Genomic DNA, 16,402 nt, shown 5'->3' on the forward strand with positions numbered 1-16,402 from the left:
ATATTTATTGGCTATCCATTGTTCTATTTGGAAAGTAAATTTTTTGTGGCTTATATCTTCCTACTTTTAATATTTGTGAGATTTAAATTTTACATATTGTACCAAATGAAAAGGACTTAGAGAAATTGAGGTACAACATATAAAAATATTAAACATAAGAAAATGATATTAATACATTATTTGTTATTGTTAAAATGAAATATCTAATTGGAAAAAATAATGTAGTATATTTTTGCTAAAGACTTCATTGAACTCCTGAAGTTTTTTAGGAACCAGAGTTTTTATTATAAAAATAACACGAATTTGAAAATATTCAAATAGCACAGAAGTGGAATAAATAGAAAATCAGTATGAAGACATCTATTTTTAACAATGTAACATTACTCTGAAGAGCTGCCTTAATACAAAATAATCAGATCCTGCATAAAACTTAATGTTATCTCATTGCTAAGTTCCACAGGTAGAAATAAAATCTTAACGAAGAAAAAAACTTAGACTGAAGCTGAAGTATAAGCTATAAACACATTGCAGATTGGGGTCTTCTTAATGGTAAATGAGAATAATAATACCTAATCCAGAAGAAAACTAAAGGCCACTAGCAAGACAGAGAAGCTAGAAGAAATAATTCTCACTTAAGATGGGAGTTTTTTCCTCTTGTTTTGTTTTGTTTACAGATCATATCAACCAAATAGGAGTTCATAATCAAAATCCAGCAAACACATAAGAAAATAAGCTACCATGAGCGAGAGCAGAAAAGACAAATTGCAGATGTAGCCTCCACCCTGCCCAGGATTAAAAGGTATTGCAATTAGCTGATATAGAATATATAAAAACAAATTTGAAATGTTTAAAAAGAATAAACTGGCAGAATTGAACTTACGAAAGTGGAATGGCCAATGACAAAGAAATCTTTAATAAATTGATATATTGGTCAGTATTTAGTCAATTAAATAGAAACTATTCCAGTTATCTTAAAAGGACAATTTAATATGGGAAATTGGCTGCACAGGTTATTAGAAGAAACTAGAAAAATTCAGCAGGGATTATCAGTGCAGAGTAAAATTTATAAAGTACCCCAAACAAGGGGTAGAAAAGGAGTATATGACATCCAATCATATAAAAAGGAGAAAATGGAGTAAGTTTCAAACAAATAAAAATTTTTCCAGTTCATTTTTTAAGGCAAAAAGAGAGCTTTTCATTTTTAAGTGTAGGAGAAGTGGGACAAATGAAAAGCAAAGGGTAAGAAACTAAAATAAAAACCTAAATACATTGGCAGGGATCCCTGGGTGGCGCAGCGGTTTGGTGCCTGCCTTTGGCCCAGGGCGCGATCCTGGAGACCCGGGATCAAGTCCCACGTTGGGCTCCCGGTGCATGGAGCCTGCTTCTCCCTCTGCCTATGTCTCTGCCTCTCTCTCTCTCGCTCTCTGTGTGACTATCATTAATAAATAAATAAATAAATAAATAAATAAATAAATAAATAAATTGGCAATTACACTTAGTGACACTCTGAAAACATAATGACATGAAATGGTTGAAAATATAAGAATAGTAAAAGGTTATCCTGGGCAAACACCAAATGAACAAAAGTTAGGGTATCAATTTTAATTGAACAAGTATGACTAGAGATAAAGAGAACTTACTACGTAATAATAAAAGGTTCAGTTCACTAGAAAAAAGTAACAATATTAAGCCTGCATATACATAACTTAGCCTCAAAATATATTAAATTCTGTAAAATTAAAGACAGAAATTTCTCAATATAATAATAAATTTTAATGTACATTTGTCTACAACTGCATACAATAGAGAATATGCATTCTTAAATGATTAACCATTTACAAAAATAGACTATATTTTTAGCACAAAAAGTCAGTACATTTCAAAGAATTGTCTTACAGACCACATCTTCTGACATAATAGTCAATAGCAAAAAGAAAAATTTGTAAATGATTATGCATTTGGAAATTTGTTTTAAAAAAGAGTAACTATGAACCAAAAAATAGCATCCTTATAACTAGACAAAAACTAAACATACCAAATTTATAGGATACATAACCTTAAATGCTTACATTAAAAAGAGAGGGATTCTAAAAAAAAAAAAAAAAGAGAGGGAGGCTGAAATTTCATGATGTAGGCTTCCAATTTAATGAGTTAGAAAATGAACAACATCTTTAAAAAAAAAAAGTAAGTATGAGATAACAAAGAGCAGAAATTAATGAAAGGAAAACATACATTTAGCAGGTAGGATCAACAAAGCCTGAAATTGCTTTTTTTTTAAATACCTACAAAATAGATATACCTCTGGAAGTTTAATCAGTTAAAAATTAAGGAGAAAAATCTGAAATAAACAATATTATGAGTAAAAATACTTACAGATCAAGTAGAAATTTAAAAGATGAGAGGATGTAAAAAAAATAATAATAAAAAAATAAAAGATGAGAGGTTACCTTATCCAGAAGTGACACAAAAAAAAATTGAAATTGAAAGTATTCCCATAACCATTAAATAATTAAATATTTTGTTAAGACCTTCTCATTAAACACATACACAAGCCTCATATCATTACAACTGACCTGGTAATGGTCAAATATCCTCTGATATTTCAAATTTACACACTTTAACGGAAAAGAAAAAAAGAAGGAATTATCCCCAAGCTCGACTACATACGTCTATATCAAAACCTTAATAACCAAACCAAACAAAAAGAGCAAGAGGAAGGAAAAGTACAATTCGTTCTCATTTATGGAAGTTAATATCAAATCCTACACGAAACTTTAGCAAGCAGCATATAACAATGTGTTAAAAAAAAATAGGAAAATACAACCATGATCAAGAAGGGCATCAAAAGAATAAAGAATGCAAGTATGGTTTGGTGGCAGAGGGTAGAATCTATACATATCATTTAGCATAGCAAATTAAAGGAGAAAAAACATGGTCATCTCAATAGATTTTAACATATAATGTAGTATTGGTTTCAGGAGTAGAATTTAGTGATTCATCATTTATATATAAGACCCAGTGCTCACTACAAGTGTTTTTCTTAGCACCCATCACCCATTTCGCCCACCACCACACCCTTCTTGCCTCCATCAACCCTCAGTTTGTTCTCGGTCTTTTAGAGTTTCTTATGGTTTTCCTCCCTCTGTTTTTATCTTATTTTATTTTTCCTTCCCTTTCCTTATGTTCATCTATCTTGTTTCTTAACTTCCACGTATGAGTGAAATCATATAATCATATATGTCTTAATAAGTAAATGACTTATTTCATTTAACATAATACACTCTAGTTCCATCCATGTTGTTACAAATGGCAAGATTTCATACTTTTGATGGCTGAGTAATATTCCTGTGTGTGTGTGTGTGTGTGTGTGTGTGTGTGTGGTGTACCATACCTTCTTTATCCATTCATCAGTCAGAGGACATTGGGACTCTTCCATAATTTGGCTGTTGTTGTTAGTGCTGCTATAAACATCAGGATGTATATATCCCTTCAAATCACCATTTTTGTGTCCTTTGGATAAATACCTAGTAATGCATTGATAGGTTTTTTTTTTTAATTATAGTTAACTTATTCATGGAAGGGTAAAAAAAAAAACCTCTTAGCAAAACTGGAAAAGAAGCGAAGATTCCCTAACTTGATTAAAGGTATTTGTCAAGAATATGCAGCAAATATCATTTTTACCAAAAAAATACTTGAGACATTTACTTTAAAATTGGAACAAGTCCATTTAACATTGTAGTGGAGGTCAGAGTCCTCACAACAAGAACAGAAAAGAAATATCAAGTATAACCATTTGGAAAGGAAGAAATTAAACTACATTCGTTTGTAGATGGCATGCTATCTACATAGAAAACTCAAAGTAATTAACGGGTAAACTCATTATAGAAATATAATGAAAGTTTAGCAAGGAGACTGATTATAAAATCAATGTAAAATTATAAACTGTATTTCTAATATTTAAAAAGTTAGAAAAGATACTATTTACTACATCCATAAAGACATAAAATACAAAGAAATAATAGTGTACAAGATCTTTATGAAAAAAAAACTATAAACTTTATTGAAGAACATTAAAGTCTAAATGGAGGTTGCACTAATATATTTGATTAAATATAGACAAGATGTCAGTTTTTTTTTTTTTCAAATTGGTTTATAGGTCAATGTGATTCCAGTGAAAAATCCTAACGGTGTTTGAGGAACTCTATTTGGGTCTAAATTTTATTGGGAAAGCAAAGAGCCTAGAAGAGCCAACACACTCCTATAGAAGAATAAGGTAAATGAATTTGTTCTGTTGAAAACTGAAGAAAGTGTGATATTGGCAGAGGGATAGACAGCTTGACCAACGAACAAAATATATTGTTTTGAGATCCCTAAATATGTGATAAAACTTTTTTTTTTTCAAAGCAAAGGAATGATGAATAGAAAATTTGAAACAATGATGCTCTTTGAGGTAGTGTGTTTGAGATTAGAGGTTAGGGATGGTACATGGGCATTTGTTATTATACTTTATAACTCACATATATGACATGTACATCATATACATAACATAGTTGTATAAGGTTCCCATATAAACTACCACAGACTTCATGACTTAAAGAATAGATATTTATTTTTTCATAGTTCTCAAGGCTAAAGCCCAAGACCAAGGTGTCAGCAGGTCTACTTTATCCTGAAGTCTCTCTCCTTGGCTTGCCTCAGATAGCTACCTTCTTGCTATGTCCTCGCATGCCCTTTTCTGTGCTGTCCCACCCCTAATGTCTTTTTCCCCTCTTACAAGGACAATAGTCTATTGGATGAGGAGGATCCCATCCTTATGACTTCATTTAACATTAATTACCTCCTGAAAGGCCCTGTCTCCAATACTGTCATATTGAAGGGGTTAAGGACTTCCATATAGAATTCTAAGGGCACTCAACTCAGTCCATAACAATAATTTTTAATTAAAAGCTTTAAATAGAACATGCACCCCACCCTTATCCTTTTTGGATTTCAGAAATTCTTCATATTAATCCCTTTGGGAATTCCTTTTAGTATTTTTCTAAGAAAAGCAAATAAAAGAGCCTGATTAGGATAGGAATGGTTATGTCCCTTCACAGGCATATTCATAAATCACTCTGAATAAGTCTGTAAAGTCTACATCTCAAGTCAGTAAATTGAAACTCCCAGGACTCTTTAATAAACCTTATGATGGAAGAGACCAGAGGAGAAAATGTTTTGAGGTTTCTGAATATTTTATTTAATCTTAGATAGTCTCAAGGTATATTTCAAGTTGTTTTTTATCTTCCATAAAGGGCTTACAGAAATGTTGATTACTTTTTGGATAAGTTTCAAAAAACAATGTTAAAGAACAGTACTTACTAGACCAAAAAAAAAAAATTGTATCTAAAGATAAACCACATGAGTTTATATTTTAGCACACTAACAAACAAAAATGTTCAGGTTTAATTTGCAGCCCAGCTATATTTTTGACATATTCTTGCTTTTCTCAGACTGAATGACTCAAGGACTTAATATTTCTCTGCATTGAATTTTAGCAAATACCCAGATGATTTAATGTAGTTTATACTATTTAAATCTCTTTTTCCAGCCTGAAAGTAATTTTTGATTCTAGAATGCTTTTCTTTTGACATCATATATTTCATAAGTAATGTACTTTGGGCGTCACCTAAAACAAAGAACGAGTTTCTTATCAGCAGGCAGCTTTCCCGTCTAGTGTGTTCATCTGCCTGATTTTAGTAAGCATGTAAGAAAGAATTAATGGAAGCTTCTAGATATTTTTCCAATAGTCATATTTCTTCAATTAGTCTGTATCTTGTCAAAGCTTAATAGCTTGAAAGTTAATAGACATATTGATAAAGTTGTCAGATAAAAGCAAATATTTACAAATTCATTGTTCTAAAAACACATAAGTTAGTATTCATTTGTCTTAGGTTTTATATTTGTTCCTCAAGTAATATAAATATACATGTATTCTATAAAATAATATTTTTATTGACCTTTATATGTATTTTTTCTATTCTCTCTGATTTGAATTATTGAAAAACAAATGGAACATTTAATATTTTTTTTCTGTAGCCTCCTTCAGTCTGGTGTACTACATTATGTAAATTTCTGTTTGGCTTTTTTCTCACAAAGTAGAAATTACTTCATTTTTTCCTGAATATAAAAGTGGTGCTATTTATTGAAAATGTCTATTTTTCTAATAATGTAGACAAAGTTCATATAAGAATGGGCTTTCTGGAAGACATGATATCGCATTTCTTTATTGCTATAGCTGTTTCTACAATAAGAGCAGTATAGACAATACACAGTAACACAGCATAAATCCAAATTCCAAGTCTTTGTTAACCGGTGTGATTGTTTTTTATTGACAAGATCAACTGGAGAACTGCCAAATATTTTATTCCTTTTTTTACATCATAGACCAGTGTTTTTCAATTTACTCTATCCAGACTTCCTCTTCTATCAAAATTACCTGGGGGTGCTTGATAAAAATACAGATGCCTAACTGCTGTGCTCCAGCTAGCTTCTCAGTCAGAATACCATCAGTCTGGCCTGGACATCTGCATTTTAACAAATGACATGGGTAAATTCTTAAGCCTGCTTCAATTCAGGAACCACTGATGTTCACGATAGCCTGAGTACTGAAAGAGCTTTGTTCCCTGCCTTTGTAGTTGTGTCTCATCCTTCAAAATCCTTTTTGTTTGTTGAAGTATAATTCATATATAACATTCTACTAATTTCAGGTATGCATCATAATGATTTGATATTTGTATATATTGTGAAATGGTCATTACAATGATTCCAGTTAACATTCATCAGCATACCTAGTAACAATTTTTTTTTTCCTTGTGATGAGGACTTTTAAGATCTCTGTTAGCAGCGTTCAAATATGCAGTACCATGTAGTCACTACACTGTGCATTATATTCCCATGACTTACTTATTCTTTTGTATGTACCTTTTGACTCCCTTCACCTATTTGGCCCTCCCCCCCCCCCAATGCTTCCAGTGATAACCATCAATCTGTTCTCTGTATCTATAAGCTTGATTTTTGTTTTGTTTTGCTTTAATTCTGCATATAAGCAAAATCATATAGTGTTTGTCTTTGTCTGACTGATTTTGCTTAGCATAGTGCCCTCTAGGTCCATCTGTGTTGTTGCAAGTGGCAAGATTTTTTTCTTTTATTTCTGAATAGTATCGTGTGTATATATATATATATATATATATATATATATATATATATATAACCTTCCTTATTCATCCGTCAATGGACTCCATTAATTTCCATATCTTAGCTATTGTAAATATTATTGTACTGAATATGGGGGTACATATATCTTTTCAAATTAATGTTTTTGTTTTCTTTGGTTAAATATCCAGAAGTGGAATTGTTGGATCATATGGGTGTTCTATTTTTAATTTTCTGAGAAACCTCCATACTGTTTTCCATAATGGCTGTAATAATTTACATTCCCACCAGCAGTGCACAAGAGTCCTCTTTTCTCCACATCATCGTCAACACTTGTTATTTCTTGTCTTTTAGATAACTATTCTAACAAGTATGAGGTGATATCTCATTGTGTTTTTTATTTGCATTTCCCTGATAATTAATAATGTTGAGCATCTTTCCAAATTACTTCTTAATAGTATTATATCGGTATTTTGGCTCTAAATGAAACAACAGCTTAAAGCAAGAAGAACTAGCCTGAGCTCTGACTTGGTGCTAAATGGTCTGCCCTACACTAGTTTATTGGAGGAAGTTCTCTTCATCCTTTATAGGACGGCTGCCCTGTGTTTGTCAGGCCTGGCGTATAGACAGCACTTGTAAAATCTGTCCTATTCTCACTTGTTATGAGGAGTTTCTGAATTGTTATCTCAATATATTTAAATAAATATTTAGTCCAATATTCACTTATGAGATATTTACAAAGAAAGATTGATTCACTTTCATTTCTTCATTCAATGTAGTTACAAATTGAAGCAGTTTAAAACTAAGTTAAAAACATTCACTGCCAGGGCGCCTGGGTGGCTCAGTCCAATGAGCTTGAGCGTCTGACTCTTGGTTTTGGCTCAGGTCATGATCGAGAGATCAAGCCCCCTGTTATGCTCTGCACTCAATGAGGACTCTGCCGGAGAGTTTCTCTCTCCCTCCCCCCCTCCCCCTGCCCAAGCTGGCACTTGCTCATGCGCGTGCTCTCTCTCTCTCTCTCTCTCTCTTTCCCCTCCTAAAAATAAATAATTTTTTTAAAATTTACTAACCTTCAACCTCTTATATACTCTATAATTCTCTCCTAGGAGTTATGGTATATTTCTTTTAGTTTTGCATTACTGGGATGTCCTTAGCTCCAGAAACAATATAAGCCACAGACCTTCTGATATCCTTTTGGTTATATAAAGGCCAAAAAGGGTAAAGATAAAAGGCTTCTAACAAATTATTCAGCTCTCACTCCTGTAAGAGTTACTGGATAGAGGGACGGGAGGACAGGTGGGGAGGTGGGGAAGTGTACTACCTGCATGTTTTAGGGAACTGAAGTTTGACAATCCTATGGGAAAATATTCCTATCTAATCTTTTATTTTTTTAAAGATTTTATTTATTCATGAGAGACACAGAGAGAGAGAGAGATAGAGAGAGAGAGGAACAGACTTAACTTAGGCAGAGGGAGAAGCAGGCTCCATGCAGGGAGCCTGACGTGGGATTCGATCCCGGGTCTCCAGATCACATTCTGGGCTGAAGGCAGCGCTAGACCACTCAGCCACCTGAGCTGCCCCCTATCTAATCTTTTAAATTTATGTCCACCTAATCTGTTTTCCATAGGCTTCCGAATCTCCTTTTTAATCCCTGTGATACTAATGTAAAGAAATAAATCACCTCAAGTCAAAAGTCTAGAATTAAGGAAAGTAAACAATACATGAACCAGACTTTTCTGGTTCCCCTACTGATTAAAATAACAAAACAAAAAAGCAACATGGTCTGTGACTGACATCCCTCTTTTCCAAAGACATCTCTAGCCTGATGTCATCTTCACCGATTAGCAGGAAATAGATGGTGAAGCCATAATGAGACAGATTATATACCCAAAAATCAACAGAAAGGAACATACAGCTAATTTCATTCATTCCTATGATTATAAACCAGTGCTTCTAAGTTATTCTAGCTCAAGTTAATCAGACATACCAGATTTGGGGAGCCAATAGCAGATATCTCCTTGTCCAGGACACGGATCTGTTCTCACTTTTATCCTGGTTTGGGAAGTCTGATCTTCTAACCTGAAGTCCACCAACTTTGAAAGGAAAGCCCAGCCTCCTCTTCAAAAAACTGGAGACTGAGCAGATGTTCACGGTGTTCATGTTTAACCCTGACACACCTAAGCCATTAGTAGCAGTGATACAGTACAGTCACAGGAAAGGAAGTTGACAGATGGGGAGTAAGAAGAGGAGTTGAAAATCACTGAGAACATATTATAATTCTGAATTGGAAAGAAAAGGTCATGCTTATAATTTTAAGGTAGAAATTTAGTCAATGGTATTATTCTCGTTTATTGCATATACATTTTACTGCTTTATGTTACAAGTCTGATTTAAGATTTTGCAAATAGCAAACACATTATTGTATCAACAAACACATGAAGTCCTATTCTCGTTTTCTGTCATATTAATTTCACCATGTGGTTAGATAGTTTTTTGCAGTATTATTTTTATCTTTTATTAGGATCAGAATTTTATTAGCTTTTGTAAATAACTTGGGTACCTTTTGCTCTTTTCATGTTCTCTGAAACAACTTACGTGAAATAGGAATTATGTATGTCTTGAAAATTTGGTAGAACCTACCAGCATAACCTGGTCCTGGGGTTTCTTAAGAGAAGTGGTCTTTGGGGCACCTGGCTGTCTCAGTCAGTAAAGCCAGTGAGTTTTGATCTCTAGGTCGTGACTTTGGGTCTCTACACAGGTTGAGGATAGAGTTTACCTAATTAAAAAAAATAAAAAATATTAAAGACAGAGGTAGTCTTTGACTACCACTTTAGTTTCTTTATTACTTATTTGAGTTCTTTATTTCTTTTTGTAATGATAGTGATGTTTCATATTTTCCTGGGAATTTATTCATTTCATCTCTATTTTCAAATATTTTATTTTATTTTAATTCCAGTACAGTTAACCTACAGTGTTATATTAGTTTCAAGCCTACATTACTCAGTGCTCATCACAAGTGCACTCCTTAATACGCATCACCTGTTTCACCTCTCCCCCACCCACTTCCATCTGGCAACTACCAGTTTGTTCTCTATAGGTAAGAGTCTGTTTCTTGGTTTGTCTCTCTCTCTCTCTCTCTCTCACTCACTCGTTTGTTTTGTTTCTTAAATTGCACAAATGAGGGAAATCATATGGTATTGTGTTTCTCTGACTGACTTATTGCACTTAGCATTATACTCTCTAGCTCGATCCATGTTATTGCAAATGGCAAGATTTCATTCTTTTTATGGCTGAATAATATTCCATTCCATTTATATGCCACAGCTTCTTTATCCATCCATCTGTAAATGGACATTGGGCTGAGTATTTTACAGTAAACATATGGGTGCATGTATCCTTTGAATTAGTGTTTTTCTATTTTGAGGATAGATACCAGTAGTGTGGCTACTGCATTGTATGATAGTTCTATCTTTAATTTTTTAAGGACGTTCCATACTACTTTCCAGAGTGTCTCTACCAGTTTACATTCCACCAACAGTGCAAGAGGGTTCCTTTGTCTCCACATCCTTGCCAATACTTACTGTTTCTTGTGTGTTTGATTTTAGCCATTCAGCAGGTGTGAGGTGATATCTCCTTCTGGTTTTCATTTGCATTTCTCTGATGATAAATGATGTTGAGCATCTTTTCAAGTGTCTATTGGCCATCTGTATGTTTTCTTTGGAGATGTGTCTGTTTCTGTCTTCAGCCCATGTCTCATTTGGATTATTTGTTTTTTGGATGTTGAGTTGTATAAATTCTTTATATATTTCAGATACTAATTCTTTATCTGATAATGTCACTTGCAAATGTCTTCTCCCATTCCATAGGTCACCTTTAGTTTTGTTGATTGTTTCCTTCACTGTAGTAATCAAAACAGTATGGTACTGGCAAAAAAAAAAAAAAAAATAGACACATAGATTAACAGAACAGAATAGAAAACCCAGAAATAAACCCACGATTATATGGTCAGTTAATCTTCAACAAAGCAGAAAAGACTATCCATTGGGAAAAAGACAGTGTCTTCAACAAATGATGTTGGGAAAACTGGTCAGCTATATGCAAAAGAATGAAACTGTCCCACTTTCTTATATTGTATACACAACAACTTCAAAATTGGATTAAAGACCTAAACAATGAGATCTGAAACCATAAAAATCCTAGAAGAGAACTCAGGCAGTAATCTCTCTAGCATTGGCCATAGCATTTTTCTAGGCATGTCTCCTGAGGCAAGGAAAACAAAAGCAAAAATAGACTATTGGGACTACACTGAAATAAAAAGTTTCTGCACAGCAAGGGAAGCAATCAACAAAACTATTTTCACATATTTTAATATACAGTTTTTCATAATACCCATTCTTACTTTTTTATCTCTGTAGTGTATACTTATTTACCCCTTTACATTATGTATTTTGTTTGTTTACACATTCTTTTGTCTTTTTTCAGTGTTGTCAGAAGTCTGCTTATTAATCTTTTCCAATAATCAACTTTTGGCTCTGTTTTTCTTGTTATTAGTGTAGTTGTTGTTGATATTGTCCTCTGTATTTTCTGCTTTTATATTTCATTCCTTCTTGTTTCTTTAGGCTTGCTTTGTGGTTCTTTTCCAACTTCTTTAAGTGAATGCTTTTCATTTAATTTTAATCTTTTTTTATTTTTTGATAAATGTATTTGAGCTATAGACTTTCTTCTGACTCCTGTCTTAATACCCATTCTTCCTTTCTTTCTTAAGGTTACTAAGGATTGGATTTTCCCTTCTTGTTCAAAGCAACCCTTTCCACTTTGACTCCTCCATGACTTTGCTTTAGTCCTTGTCCTAGAGTTGGAGTTTAGGATGCAAAGAACAGAAACCCATTTGTGTTAAAAGAAAAGAAGAGTTAATATAAGGACATCAATGAACCATAACTTGAAAGTATCAGATTCAGAAAACCTCTGAGTCTCCTTTAGAGGGTCATGGTCTTTCAGGGAGACTCTGCCTCTCTCTGCACATCTTTGTCCTCTCTTTCTCTAAGAGCTAGCTTCTTCATGCTCTACCTTATCGATGCTTCAGTTAGCCACTCATGGTTTTTATTTTTTCTAAATTTAGCTTTAACATGGGCCATTACTGCTACACATCCTTTTTTTAAAATTTCTCAGTATGGTTGACATACAATGTTACATTAATTTCAGGTGTATAGCTTAGTGATTTGATGAGTTTATACGTTCTGCTGTACTCACAAGTATAGCTGTCTTCTCTCCATTACATTGCTATTACAATATCATTGACTGTAACCCTACGCTGTGCTTCTTATCCTTGTGACTTACTCTTCCACAGCTAAAGGACTGTATCTCCCTCTCTTCTTAACCCATTTTGCCCAATCCCCTCGCCTCTGGCAGCCATTGATTTGTTCTCTGTATTTATATGTCTAATTCTACTTTCTGTTTGATTATTATTTTTTTAGATTCCACTTATGAGTGGAATCATATGGTATTTATCTTTCTCGGACTCATTTTTCTTTTTTTTAAGATTTTATTTATTCATGAGAGACACACACAGAGAGAGAGGGCAGAGAAGCAGGCATGATGTGGGATTCGATCCTGGGAGCCTGACGTGGGACTCAATCCCGGAACTCCAAGATCACGTGTTGGGCCGAAGGCAGGCGCTAAACCGCTGAGCCACCCAGGGATCCCAACTCATTTTTCTTACCATAATACCCTCTAGGTCCATCCATGTCTCAAATGGCACAGTCTTATTCTTTTTATGGCTATGTAATATTCTTTGGGTGTGTGCACATGTGTGTATGTCATGTTTCCCCTATTTGTCTACTGATAGGTACATAGGTTGCTTCCATATCTTGGCTATTGTAAATAATGCTGCAGTAAACATAGGGGTGCATGTATCTTTTCGAATTAGTGTTCATTTTCTTTGGATAAATACCCAGTAGTGGAATTTTGATATCATAAGGTATTTCTATTTTTTTTAATGTTTTGAGGAAACTTCATATTGTTTTCCACATCGTGGAAAACAATTGGCTGTACCAATATACATCCCCATCAACATTGCACAAAGCGTTCTTTTTTCTTCACATCCTCACCAACACTTGCTATTTCTTGTCATTTTTTTTTAATTTATTTTTTATTGGTGTTCAATTTACTAACATACAGAATAACACCCAGTGCCCGTCACCCATTCACTCCCACCCCCTGCCCTCCTCCCCTTCTACCACCCCTAGTTTGTTTCCCAGAGTTAGCAGTCTTTACGTTCTGTCTCCCTTTCTGATATTTCCCACACATTTCTTCTCCCTTCCCTTATTTTCCCTTTCACTATTATTTATATTCCCCAAATGAATGAGTATTTCTTGTCATTTTGATTTAGTCATTCTAATGGATGTAAGATGGTATCTCATTGTGGCTTTGATTTGCATTTCCCTGATGTTTAGTGATGTTGAACATCTTTTCATGTGTCTGTTAACCATCTATAGATCTTCTTTGGAAAAATGTCTGTTGAGGTCCTCTGACCATTTTTTAATTGGATTGTTTGAGGTTTTTGTGTGTTGAGTACACTATCCTTTTCTTTTTATTTCACCACCCTTACATCTGACTTTATACTGCTAATCAGTCAATTATTTACATATTTCTTAGTTCATACTCCTAACAGAGAATCCAATTAGCTCAACTCACAGTTTCATAATAGATAACTAACTTATGTGCCTACAATCAGTCAATTACCTGTACTGAGGGGTGAGAAACTATACCATGTTACCTGTGCTCTGAGGAGCAAGGCCTGTGGGCAGGACATTTTTCCTCAGGAATGCATTGGTAGGACAGGTTCCAGCCATCTCTAATAGTCCTCTCATTCTAATATATTCAGTTTTACTCCATTAGTTTCTTCTCCTCATACTTTAATTTTATTGACTTTCCCACTCCAAAAAAAAATCCTTTTTTTTTTTTTCAAAAAAAATCCTTTTAATCCTGTTTCCTTCTAGCTACCAACTCATTCTCCTTTTCACCTCATCCGTTGTACTCAAGAGGTTATTATTTGCTGTAGTCATATTCTTTTCTCTCATTAACTTCTCATCCTATTGAAATTGGGCTTCCTTTCTTATCATATTTCTGGAACCACTCTAGCCATGGGCAATAGTAATCTAATTGTCATATCCAGTGGAAAATTTTCAGTCTATATTTCACTGCCTTTTCTTCAACATTTGACGTTCATGGCAACTTTCTTCTATAAATATTCTGTTTTCTTGGTTTCTGTGAATCTACACTTCCTTGGTGCTGCTTATAACCTTTTGACTGTTCTTGCTCTTTTTTCTTTTTGTGGGCTTTTTCTATGCCCCTTTCTTAAAATGTTGATATTCTCCTGATTTCTTATGTACTTACTACTTTTTTTACTCTGTGTTCTCTTCACTTTTATGTTTCAACTACCACATATAAAGTATTGATTCTAAAACTATTTCCAACCTAATTCCCCATAGAACTTCAGATCCATATATCTTTGGATCATCTTTGAGCGTCTCAGAATCAACACATTTCAAAGTCAACATATCCTAAACTGAATTTGTCATCCCCACTCATAAATTTGTTCTCTTGTATTTTTTTTTTGTTTTGTTTATTACTAAAGATGTTTTATCATTCAGGCAAACTAAAAGTGTGAAAGTCTGCATAGCCCAGGGTTAGAAAACATGACACACATGCTACCATTCCTCCATCTCATGCTTATTACGGACATAGGACTCATGAACACACATGCCAACAGTGCCTCATCCTGTTATAATAGGCATATGACTTTCATGCTTATGTGTCCTAATGAGATTGGATGATACTGTAGAATCCTTTTCTACATGGTGTTTCAAGCAACTACTGTCAATCAGTTAGGATTGGTACCTGCTTATTCTCTACCCTGTTCTTTGTGCCTTTTACTGCAAGACTACTTCTAGAGATTTGTTGTCCTCTGTCTTCTGACTGGGTTTGCTCAGAGACATTCACAGAAGATTAGAAAGTGGGTCAAGAGTGATGTTGGGATATTTATTCTTACAGGGATTGCCACAGTTTGGCTGCATTTCTTTACTGAAAGACACAACTCCTGTCAACAACCTCTTCACTTCCAGAAACTGGTTTCTGGCTTAGGGTAATAATAGGTCTCTTGTTGCTAGTGCTGGGTTCTTACAGTATTCCTTGTCAGTTCCCCTAATTCTTTCCCACATCTTTGTAGGTAAAGTTTTCCACAGATTACCCAATTTGAGTGTACTGTTTTCTTTTCTGCCCTGATACAGCGTGTGAATTAAAACCTACTTGCCATCCCTTCCTACGTTCCTTACATTACTATCAGGCCCCACACATCCATATATTTACTAAGACTTGCTTATTTCAGATCCCAAATATTACTCAATTGTATCCCTTCTCTCTACTCTTACTCTCAGAATTCTAGTTCAGGCTCTTAATGTCCCTCTGTGAAATAAATATGTGAAATGGAAAAGGATTTATATTGAAGCAAACAATTTAGCAAAGGCTGCCGATCCCTGGCAAGCTGATTACATGGCCTACTTGATTATATTTGGTTTTATTATTCTCTGGTTAATTCATGAATGTCTATCCTGTGGCCCCTGTTCTGTCTTCTAATCCTTATATTTTAAAAGATTACTGATTTTATGGAATCATAATATAGTTATAAAATAGTTAGAACTGATTCTAGTTAAAGTAAGGCTAGCACTTAAGACACAACAGGAAAAAAAAGACAACAGGAATATGACTTTACAGTCTACCAATGACTAATAAATATTTCTTTTCCTATTTATTTTCTTTTTTTTCTTTTTTTTAAAGATTTTATTTATTTATTCATAGAGACAGAGAGAGGCAGAGACACAGGCAGAGGGAGAAGCAGGCTCCATGCAGGGAGCCCTACGCAGGACTCGATCCAGGGTATCCAGGATCACACCCTTGGGCTGCAGGCGGCGCTAAACCGCTGCGCCACTGGGGCTGCCCTCCTATTTATTTTCTTTATTTTCTATCATTGTTTTCATAGCTCTTGTTTCACAAAGATTTATTTATTCTCATTTTTTTCTATGAATTAAGGAAATTTGATGAATGAAATATGAAAATGCTTCCAGTTTATCAGAAGAATTTCACATTCTGATTTAGGGTAAATATTACTCTCTGATAAGTATGATCTTATTAACCCTTTAACCAACTTCATTGT

The 16,402-nt window shown here is 34.1% G+C and overlaps 1 protein-coding gene across 22 annotated transcripts in view; it reads left to right on the forward strand.

The window, feature by feature from the left end:
- Positions 1-16,402, forward strand: part of MBD5 (methyl-CpG binding domain protein 5) — a 435,430-nt gene that overhangs the window by 323,111 nt on the left and 95,917 nt on the right. For 9 of the 22 annotated variants that reach the window (XM_077861625.1, XM_077861624.1, XM_077861616.1 and 6 more), the window contains 2 exons: positions 675-799; positions 4,157-4,273. The exons of 9 other annotated variants lie outside the window; for them this stretch is intronic. The gene's annotated coding sequence lies outside the window, so the exon portion shown is untranslated. The remainder of the gene's footprint in view (positions 1-674; positions 800-4,156; positions 4,274-16,402) is intronic. 4 more of the 22 variants (XM_077861618.1, XM_077861620.1, XM_077861627.1 and 1 more) reach the window with 1 other exon arrangement.

Source organism: Canis aureus, chromosome 20, assembly GCF_053574225.1.
Source record: "Canis aureus isolate CA01 chromosome 20, VMU_Caureus_v.1.0, whole genome shotgun sequence".
NCBI classification, from domain to species: Eukaryota; Metazoa; Chordata; class Mammalia; order Carnivora; family Canidae; genus Canis; species Canis aureus.